Source organism: Scylla paramamosain, chromosome 22 (genome assembly GCF_035594125.1).
Source record: "Scylla paramamosain isolate STU-SP2022 chromosome 22, ASM3559412v1, whole genome shotgun sequence".
Taxonomy (NCBI): domain Eukaryota; kingdom Metazoa; phylum Arthropoda; class Malacostraca; order Decapoda; family Portunidae; genus Scylla; species Scylla paramamosain.
The window spans coordinates 8409687-8421856 of NC_087172.1; positions in this window are offsets into that span (position 1 = coordinate 8409687).

Sequence of the window (12170 nt, forward strand, 5' to 3'; positions counted from 1 at the left end):
ATATCTTGCATCTATTCGCTGCTTATCTGAGGAGCCTAGCCTACTGTCTTGTGTTGTTCCTATAACTTTATTGTATTTCTTCATGTATTATTATTATTTTTATTATTATTATTATTATTATTATTATTATTATTATTATTATTATTATTATCATTATTATTATTATTGTTATTATTACTATCATTATTATTATTATTATTATTATTATTATTATTATTATTATTATTATTATTATTATATTATTATTATTATTATTATTATTATTATTATTATTATTATTATTATTATTATTATTATTATTATTATTTTACTTACGCCCTTTTCGAGAGCCTATAGAAATTTCTGTACGATGATGTAAACTAAACTAACGATGTTATATTAATACTTACAACTTTGAATTAAGTGTGATTAACAAAATTACAGGTCCATACGGTAATAAATACCTCTTTATGAAGATAATATTATTTTGAGGAATATATTTCTGCTACAAATTTACTAGGGAACAATTTATCGTAGTATTATACATGTTAACATCAGATCATTTCACACACACACACACAAAAAAAAAAAAATAAATAAATAAAACTAAAAAAATAAAAAATAAATAAATAAATAAAAATAAAATAAAAATAAATAAAATAAAAAATAAAAATAAAAATAAAATGAATAAAAAATTAAATAAAATCCTTTCTTAGCTGTTTATGTAAACTATCTGATGTAATTGTTATTGGAGAAGCATGGCTACAAGAACACACAAAACATCTTTATTCTATGAAAGCTTATACTCATTTCACTTAGAACTGATAGAAAACATGGAGTGATTACTATTTATATTGTATATATATATATATATATATATATATATATATATATATATATATATATATATATATATATATATATATATATATATATATATATATATATATATATATATATATATATATATATATATATATATATATATATATTGTATATATTGTAATAAATGCAGATGTTCTAAACCAGATCTCTTTTATCAATAGACACATTGAAATTACTTCATTTAAACTAAAAATAGGACACATGGATGATATAATTTCAGTTATCTGCAGGCTCAACAGTAAACATATAGCTGTTAATGAATTAATATGTATTACCAACGAGTTACTATCTAATGAAACTTTTAGACATACAAAAGCGATTCTACTCGCCGATTTCAACATAAATTTACTTCAACATGTCACTGATCTTCGCACGAGCTTATTCCCCATTATTTTTATTTATTCAGTTATTTATTTATTTATTTTTGTACGAGGGACACCGGCCAGGGACAACATAATTACAAGAAAAAAAAAAAAAGGCCCCTTGAGATGCTGCTCCCCGAACAGAGTCAAAAGAGGTCGTCAAAAGTGTCTCGGAACCTCCCTCTTGAAAGAGTTTAAGTCATAGGAAGGAGGAAAGCAGAAGTCAGGGAGTTTCAGAGTTTATCAGAGAGAAGGATAAATGACTGGTTAACTCTTGCATTAGAGAAATGGACAGAATAGAGGTGAGAGAAAGAAGAAAGACCTGTGCAGTGAGGCTACGGGAGGAGGGTAGGCATGCAGTCAGCAAGATCAGAAGAGCAGTTAGAATGAAAATAGCGGTAGAAGATAACAAGAAATGCAACATTGTGGCGATGAGAGGGAGGCTGAAGACTTCCTAACTTCATAGAAGCGTTTTAGCTAGAGATGAGATGTGAAGTTTCCAGTTTAAATTATAACTATATTAAAGAGCGAGGATGTTCAGTGTAGAAGAGAGGGGGCAGTTGAGTGTCACTGAAGAAGAGGGGATGGTTATCTGGAAGCTTGTGTCGAATTGATAGATGGAGGAATTGAGTTTTTGAGACATTGCACTATACTAAGTTTGCTCTCCCCATTCAAAAATTTTTAGAGAGTTCAGAGGTCAGGTGTTCTGTGGCTTCTCTGAGTGAACTGTTTACTCTCTGAAGGATTGGATGTCTATGAAAAGACGTGGAAAAGTGCAGGTTAGTATCACCAGCATAGGAGTGGATAGGACAAAAAGTTTGGTTTAGAAGATCATTGATGAATAATAGGAAGAAATGGGTGGCAGGATATAACCATTAGGAACACCACTGTTTATAGATTTAAGAGAACAGTGCCTGTCTACCACAGCAGCAACAGAACGGTCAGAAATAAACTTGAGACAAGGATAGAAACCGTTGGAGGGAAGTTTGTAAACCAAATCTTTGTACTAGACTCTGTCATAAGCTTTTGATATGTCTAAGGCAACAGCAAAAGTTTCACCAAATTCCTTTAAAGAGGATGACGAAGAATCAGTAAAGAAAGCCAGATCACCAGTAGAGCAGCCTCGATGGAAGCCATACTGGCGATCAGATGGAAGGTCGTGAAATAATAGATGTTTAAGAATCTTCCTGTTGAGGATAGATTAATAAAATTTAGAAAGGCAGGAAATTAAAGCAATAGGACGATAATTTGAGGGACTAGAACGGTTACCCTTTTTAGGAACAGGCTGAATGTAGGCAAACTTCCAGCAAGAAGGAAAGGTAAATGTTAATAGACAGTTGGAAGAGTCTGACAAGGCAAGCACGGAGGCACAGTTTCGGAGAACAATAGGAGGGATCCCATCAGGTCCATAAGCCTTCCGAGGATTAAGGCCAGCAAGGGTATGGAAAACATCATTGCGAAGGATCTTAATGGGTAGCATGAAGTAGTTAGAGGGTGGAATGCGAGGAACGAGCCCTGATTCATCCAAGGTAGATATTTTAGCAAAGGTTTTAGAGAAGAGTTCAGCTTTAGAAACAGATGAGATGTCAGTGGTGCGATCAGGGAGTGAAAGATGAACAAGCAAACTTACTGGAGATGTTTTTGGGTAGGTGCAAAAAAAAAAAAAAAAAAAAAAAAAAAACACGAGGGGAGTTAGAGCCAGAAAAATTTTTACACTTTCTGGTAATAAAGAAGTTTTGGCTAGTTGGAAAACAGACTTGGCATGACTGAGGGCAGAGATTTAAAGTGCATGAGATTCTGGTGATGGGAGAGTCAAATATCTTTTCTGGGCCACCTCTCTGTCACTTATAACACGAGAACAGGCTGCGTAACACCAAGGTTTGGAGCTTTAGGTCGAGAGAAAGAATGAGGAATGTACGCCTCGATGCCAGACATCTGTTATTTGCTCAGCACACAGAGTCGGTTCTCTGACACGGAAGCAGCAGTCATTCCAAGGAAAATCAGAATAATACCTCCTTAGCTCCCTCCAACCAGCAAAGGCAAAAAAACAGAGGCACATCTACTTTGGAGGATCTTCTAAAAGGCAAACTATAGTTATGTAAATATGAGATGTATTGAATTATATATACATATACCTCCACATTGTGTATATGTAACTGCTAGTTATTAGTAAATATTCAAATGCTCCAATATAATTACATATTTCCCCTACTTTTGCGTCCTCGCTGCACAAGATTTTCTGCTTTTCCTCACCATTATTCTTTCCACCTCCCTAAAGCATCAGTAAATCTGTATTTGCACTCTTTCATGCCCTTCACTGCCAAACTCCGGAACGCCTTATGTGCTTCTCCCTCAATACATTTCTCTAGTTTTAGTTAACCCTTTTGGTTTTTCTTATTTGTGGATTGACATTAGAGTGTACCTTTTTCATATAAATTTTGTTGCCCTTGGCCCTTGCCCTTTTTACATAAAAATAAATAAATAAATAAAATAAATAAATAAATAAAAATAAATAAGTAAATAAAAAAAATAAGATAAAGCTATACCAACACACCCTGAATGACCTAAATACGGCAATTCATTACTATATCATTTCCTTGGAAATTATTTTATTTTAACGTGCCGTTTTTAGAGTGTGGTTTCTTTGACATATTCTCTTTTAAAATTGTTTAAATGTACTGTATGATGCATGGAATTCTCTTATTCCAGAATTTTATCTTGTCAATTCCATAATGTTCTATTTATTTTCAGGTCTAAACTCTGAAACCAAGGACAGTATATGTCACGCCTAGCACAAGAAAAGACACTAAAAGAGGAGGAGGAAGTATATGTTGTTGGATCGACGATGGTGGGCGTAGCAAAACGATCGTTGATTGACGCACTTCAAACAGGCGCTGAACGTTGCTTTCTGCAAGAAAAATGTCAAAAAAAGTCTTACCAACTGTCTTCATTCGTTCTATGTAGTTACAAATTCACATTTAAATTTCTTCTAACGTTTCCTGAACAGATAACAAGAGTGACTCTGAGCTATATACTCTAGCTGAATAAATGAGTAAATATGAATTTACTACTTTAACGTAGGGTGAATGTGCAAGAAATGAGTAGCCATGCATTACTCAGTTTCTTTATCAAATTCCCTAGAATAAGATTATACACATGCACACACACACACAATATATATATTGCTTTACAAATTAAATTACACGAGAATCAGAGGAGTCACACACAGGCTATTTCAGAAGACAAAATGTGTACTGTAATAAAAAATATTCGGGAATTAAATAATTAAGTAAAGGTGTACCACAAGGTTCTATTTTAGGGTCTATACTTTTTCTAATATACATACTCGTAAATGATATAATTAATGCTAGTTTCAGAATTGAATTTATTATTTATGCTGATGACACTACCTTATTAACGAAAGATGTAAATATTGATACACTGCATGAAACTGTAGGTAGTGAGTTAAGTAATATCGATCTTTGGATCTTTGAAATAACTTGAAACTTAACGTTAACGTAACAAATGACATATTCTTTCAAAATATGTCTATAAAGCATGGTTTTTTTTTTTTCCTACTGTGTTGTTAAATGGTGAAAAATTAGCCCAAGTCCATACTACCAAGTTTGCAGGTGTTAAAGATGATGAAAATTTAAATTGGAAGATGCATGGCAATGACGTTTGCTTAAAGCTTTAAAAAATAACTGGTATCATAATTTAAGTGAGGAAGCTAAGATGAGTATATACTATAGTCTTTTTTATCCACATATTACATATTGTGTTTCGTTATGGGTGAGTACTTGGCTTTCATTCCTAAATAAATTAACCATTTCACAAAATAAGTTCTTCCGATGTATTTTCCATAAAAAGAATTTTTATTCAACAGATCAACTATACCAATCTAGAAAAATACGTAAAGTGTCCTTAATACATAAATATTTCACTTTTATTTATTTATTTATGTTTTTAAATGATTGGTTTTAATTCAATGTTCAAACTTAGAAAGCATTCCTGTAATACTAGGAGTAATAATGCAAATTTATTCAGTAAACTTGTGTTCAGAACTAAACTATTTAAAAATAGTGCTATAAATTTTGGTCAAGAATTTTTCAATAGGCTACCTCAGGATATAAAAGTCTTGCTTAGAGGAAGTAATTTTATGAAATTTAAAAAGGAAATAAAAAGTTACATGTTACATGTACAAACCTAGATACACCATAATTATTTCATGAATTTGGTAGGATAATGTTTTCATTGTAATTGTCATGATGGTTGAGCTGTTGTATTCTGACTTACATTTTATGTTTTGTCGAGTTTACCCATTTACTTTGAGATATTGTACTCATTACTATTATACTACATTACATTGCATTAGCAAGTTTTTTTTTTTTTTATGCTTGTTCACCTTGCCACAATTTGTTATTTAATCTAATTCTTAAAATCTGTCTGTCTTAGGAGTTACGACTCCACAGACTGTGCCAAGCTATATGTTTGTTATGTCTTCACATATTTGTAAATGTAAATAACGGCAATAAATTTACTTTACTATACTTTACACACACACACACACACACACACACACACACACACACACACAGACACATATGATTATATATATATATATATATATATATATATATATATATATATATATATATATATATATATATATATATATATATATATATATATATATATATATATATATATATATATATATATATATATATATATATATATATATATATATATATATATATATATATATATATATATATATATATATATATATATATATATATATATATATATATATATATATATATATATATATATATATATATATATATATATATATATATATATATATATATATATATATATATATATATATATATATATATATATATATATATATATATATATATATATATATATATATATATATATATATATATATATATATATATATATATATATATATATATATATATATATATATATATATATATATATATATATATATATATATATATATATATATATATATATATATATATATATATATATATGAGGGACACAGACAGAGTTCAAAAAGTTTGACTAGGCAAGGTGCAAGCGCGGAGGCGCAGTTTCGGAGAACAACGGGAGGGACCCCATCTGGTTCATAAGCCTTCCAAGGGTTTAGGAGAGCGAGGGCATGGAAATCATCATTGCGAAAAATTTTAATAGTTGGCATGAAATAGTCATAGGTTTATTTTAACTGAAAAGTAAATTTGTGGTCAATAATGCTGAAGATTTATTGCTTCAAATGACAAAAGGTACACTTTCTTAAGTTTTCATGAAAGACTCTTAGATTTTAAACAGAATACTTATTCGTAGTTTGGTAGATAAAGAATCAAGGTATATCACAAATGTATTTATTTTATTCATCGAATTTTCATGTAGAGGTAACTACTATGCCAACTGTCACATGTCCCCCCTCGATGAAGTCTTTGCAGTTACTGGCGCGAGTGGGTTGTTGTTGTTGTTTGAGATTGTCACCTTGTAACGGTGACGCGGACCTTTACACGGAGATGGCCCACAAGGCGCGAGTGGGGATGCGCCAATCAGCATTCGTAATAAACACACGGTCATGGCAACACTAAATTTCTGCTATACGTCGCTAGCCAAGATATTTTTCATACGTATGACTAAAACCGTTTTATGCTCATCACTGGTAATATCGAGTTCGTTATAAATACGATGGTCAGTACAAATAACGTTCATATTGAATATCGAAGCTAAAGGGAAAAAAAAAAAATCCTGAGTAATCGTAAGAGTATTCGCCTCAGAGAGTGGTATTCGTGTCAGTGGATTCGAGTACCAGCGTCGGTAATCGGATCCGTGGGATTCGGGTCCAGTACTCGGACCCCGCCCAGCACTACTAGCCGCACCTTAAAGATTGCTCGGCGGGAGTCTTGAAAGAGTTACGTTTCTTCCATCACAGTACGCACTCCACTCACCGAATTCTTCAACAGAGCCCGGAAAATACTCTGCACCCTCTCCTCCTTTCTTATCCCAAGATGGTGGGACGGTGACAGACCACAGGACAGTTGCTGACCTATTTATTAAGCACTTTGCAAGTGTCTTCAGAAAGGATCTAACTACACGTATGGCACTTCATCGTCGACATCTGCTGGCGTCAAGTTTGCCTCCCCTGGTGGAGTCTTACAATGTTCCATTTTCTTTGAGCTACGGATAGCTTTGTCCCAGTGCCATGATTCATCCCGAGGTCCCGATGGCATCCCATATTCCTTTTTGCGCCACATGTCCGATGAAGGTTTTTATCTTTTTACTTGAGCTTTATAACTTAATTTGGAATACCGGTGATTTTTCATCTTCTTGGGGTGTTGCTGCAATTATCCCCATTCCAAAGCCTGGAAAAGATCATCACCTAAGGACTAATTATCGCCTCATCTCTTTGACTTTATGCGTTTGTAAGTTGTTGGAAAAGATGGTGAATGTCAGGCTTACGTGGTACTTGGAGAGAGAGGCAATTACTGGTCTCCTGTTAGGTATGGTTTCCGAAAAGTGCTATGTACGACTGATGCTTTGTTTTTTCTTGAATCTTTCATTTGTGAGTCATTTGTGAGTCTTTTTTTTTGATTTAGAGAAAGCTTACGACACACCCTGGATTCATGGCATTTTACTTAGTCTGTTCGAGCTTGGTCTCCGTGACACAACAGTTTTCATCGTCGTTTTTTTTTTTTTTTTTTTTTTATGGGTGCAGGTTGGTGGCGATCTATCAGGAGTTCGTCCACTTGAAGATGGTGTGCTGCAAGGAAGTACACTTTAGAGTCACACTACACTAAACTAATGATACACAGTGTCATTAGTGTACTTCCGGAAGGTGATCGTGGTAGCTTGTATGTCGATGACCTGTCTATCTCCTTTTCTGCGGAGCGGATGACATTGATTGAGAGGTAGCTACAGGTGAGAATAAATAGGATTTCCCAGTGGGCTACAACTAGGGGATTTCGTTTCTTGGCTTCAAAGACTATGGCCATGCATTTTTGCCGCCTCTGACAGAAGAATCTCTTGTATGGAGGAAACTCGTTTCCTGCGACTTATATTTGACAGTTGCCTGACTTGGGTACACCACCTTCGTTATAAGGCAGCATGTATGAAGGCATTGTCAATCCTTAGAGTCTTGGCTCATGCTTGGTTTTCTTAGGGCGCAGACAGACACACTCTTCTCTTCTTGCACGAAACTCTTATTCTTACTAAATTTTGAATACGGTTGTGAAACTTAATCGTCTGCTACTGATGCTCGGCTTCGTGTGTTAGATTTGGTGCACCATGCTGGTATTCGCTTGGCAACTGGTGCGTTATGCTCATCCCCAATTCCTAGCTTACTGGTGGATGCCGGTGTTTTTCCATTCTGTCACTAGTAATGAGGTGTTGGTATCGAATCCACTGCCTTCCTGAGTCATGAGTTTCTCATGATGCACGTTCTCCCATATATGATGCCTAGTTTTCCTAAGCCCTTTGGATATCGGGTGAGGTCTGCCATGACCGAGTTTGATAAACCCTTAATTTCCATTTGCCCTCATCGCCTTCCTTGGATCGGGTACTGGCAGTTTTCGCGAGTATCGATCTGCCCTCCTGTTATTAATAATAAAAACCTATTGTTACAGCACGTGTCTCGAGATTTACTTATGGAACACTCTTCAACACTGGCTCCGTCCCAGTCTATACAGATGGTTCTAAGTCTGATCCAGGAGTGGGATATTGTGTTATATTCCCTTGCTTCTGTCGAGGCTGCAGCCTTCAGAGAGTTGCTTCTGTTTTTACAGCATTGTTATCTGCCATTATTCTTGCCATAGAAATAATTTTTCAAGTTTTATTGTTTTTAGTGACTCACGTAGTGCGTTGTCTGCCCTGGAGCATTTTACTTTCTCTCTCCCCTACCATATTTTTATCTGTTTTAAAGTGGATCCACCTGTTTCAGTGCAGAGGATATCACATAATATTTTTTTTTTGATATCCGCACATGTGGGAGTTCATGGTAACGAGAAGGCCCGATAGACTGGCTAAAGAGGCAGCAAATTTGCTCCTTCCACTCCCATTGCCTTTCATGAGTTATACTACAATATAAGGGTGGCAGTTCTTACCAGTTGGCAGGCCAGGTGGGAAGATGTGGTTGCCACTACTGAGATGGGTGAGATAACTTCTGTAACTTTCCGTCCATGAAGGTATGTCCATGTACAGAAGCTCTGCTCAGAGACTGCACAAGCCCGTCATGGTTACCTCATGTCCTAGGAAACAACACCATTTTGTGATGACTGCTTAGTTGCTTTTATAAAGGGGGTTGTACGATTCGGACCTGCAATTTTTTTTTCTTCTTTTATAATTTTCTGGATTTTTCCCCTTCTTTTGACGTATGTAACGTTTTGATAATTTTTTTTATCCCCTTATGTAATGAAGTCTTCCGTCATGAAATTTTACTCTTTCGCCCGCTGCGAGACATGTATGATAAGTAATTTTCCTTTTTTCCCATTTTTTCCGACATACCCGTTTTTCTTTAGTTTCCTATGAAAATCTACGGTTCTCTAGCTGCGTACAAGATTAGAGAGAGCAAAATTTTAGGTCTAACTATTTTTTCTCAGATTTATACACGCACACAAACACAAAAAAAAAAAAAAACATACAATTTTGTTATTCGCAAATCCAGCAAATAATCAATATATCTGTTTTTACTTATATATATATATATATATATATATATATATATATATATATATATATATATATATATATATATATATATATATATATATATATATATATATATATATATATATATATATATATCCCCCGGTAATGAAGCGTGAAATCATGAATCGCTTTACGCCTATGTACAAAACCAGTCGTAGTAACTAAATGAAACTACGTGTGCCTTATCAACATGTTCTGATGTATATATCACATGAATTTCAAGTCCCTAGCTGCAATAAGTGAATTATAGTAACCTCTCAAACTTTATGATGCGATATCTCAAAATGGTGGATTTTCCCATATAAAAATGATCTTCTCCGTTGTTATTCCTGTTAAACATATATGAGCTAGTGCAGCTTATGAAACTATGAGAGGTGAACAAAGTCTGCTATCAAAATTTTTGTTTATAGTTGATTTTGATTTTTGACATTTGAAAGTCAAATTTTTTTTTACTTTTCATTGAAAAAAAAAGATCATACAAGAAAAACGATAGCAGACATTGTTCATCTATCCTTCCTGATTAAAATACTTTTTAAATGAAAGAAAGTGGTCAATAAATAAGGGAGGAGACATGAGTTGAACATAGGCAATTTACAGTGCGACACTTTCTAGTGGAGTGTCCCAGTCTGGTGGAGGTGTGGGAATGTTATCTTTTCTGCTGTCACGATGAAGATGTGACTTTCCAGATGTCGTTGATGCTTGGAGAGAGGGCTCTCTCCCCCGGAGATGAGGTTCTTATATTTGTGGAGAAGGCTGATCTCTTAAAGAAATTATAGATTATAAGTAATATAGTATTGGTCAGAACTTTATCTTTTGGACTAGGAGACCATGGAAGCAAGTGAGGAAGACATGTAACGAGCAAAGTGGAGTAGGCCCTGCCCAGTCTACCTATACTCGTCACATTCGACCCAGTGCTTCCCACAGTCCTTCAAACATACGCCTCGCGCCCCTGTGGAGTTGGATACGCACTTCTCCAAGATTACAGGGGAGGAGGTCCCCGACTTATACAGTGTGGCTCCCATCTCCTCACTGAGTGTCGCTATGCAACAATTGAGCTGGAAATGCTGGAAGTCGTGTGGGCACTATCAAAGTGCAAATTCTACTTAGTTGCCCTAGAGCACTTTCACATTATCACAGATCATAGGTCTCTTGTTCCTATCCTCAACTACTATTTGGTCGATGCAATAGAAAATCCACGTCTCCAACGCCTGAAGGAGAAGATTTTGACCGTCTTCACCACAGCTTAGCGCACCGGAAAGGAGCTGTGCATCCCAGATGCCCTCTCTCGTGCCCCCACAAGCTGCCTAACCCCTGAAGATGAGATGCTCAGCACTAAGGCTAGTCTCTCCAAAAGGAACGTCGTCACTGGAAGCCATACAATCCCTTGCCAGCACCAATATCTCAGCTTTGGGCGACCTCACTCTCGACGAATTATGGACCGCAGCTCAAAATGACCCCTCTTACACTCAGCATGGAATCCGATATTATCAATACAGTCCATGCATGCGAGCAGTGCCAGATGATGCAACCGAGCCAACACCAAGTACCCTTGTGGTGTGAGAAAAATCCCATCAGACCATTTGAGTCCATATCTGCCAATTTCTTCGGTGAAGATGGGAGGTACTTACTTCTCGTTGCTCATCGACTCTCTGATTGGCCTTTCACTTTCGTCAGATCTTCCGTGAACTGGGCGTCCCAGCACAAGTACAGACAGATGGTAGACCACAATTTATCAGCCAGTTTATGGACTTTTTAGAGCGTTGGGGAGTTCGTCATCTAGTGTCTACCTCTCACTATCCACAATCAAATGGACATGCCGAGGCCGCAGTCAAGAAAGGCAAGGACCTCATTTTCAAAGTGGCCCACGCAGGCAACATCAACTGTGAGGCGTTTGACTGATGACCCCTGGAGTTATACAATACTTCCAACCATTCAAGAGGCCCCCCTGCCCTGGTACTCTTCGACCACCCTCTCCACTTCTGTGTTCCTGCCCATGCGAAGGCTTTCACGAAGGAGTGGCAAGAAAGAGTAGAAAGCTGTGATCGTCGCGCTGCTGCACATGCCCAGGACACCAAGGCCTCATATGATGACCGTGCCCGCCGTTTTCAACCGTTGGAGATTGGTGCCCTTGTCCGCATCCACGATCCACGCATCCACGAACAAGGTGGGTACAATGCTGGGCAT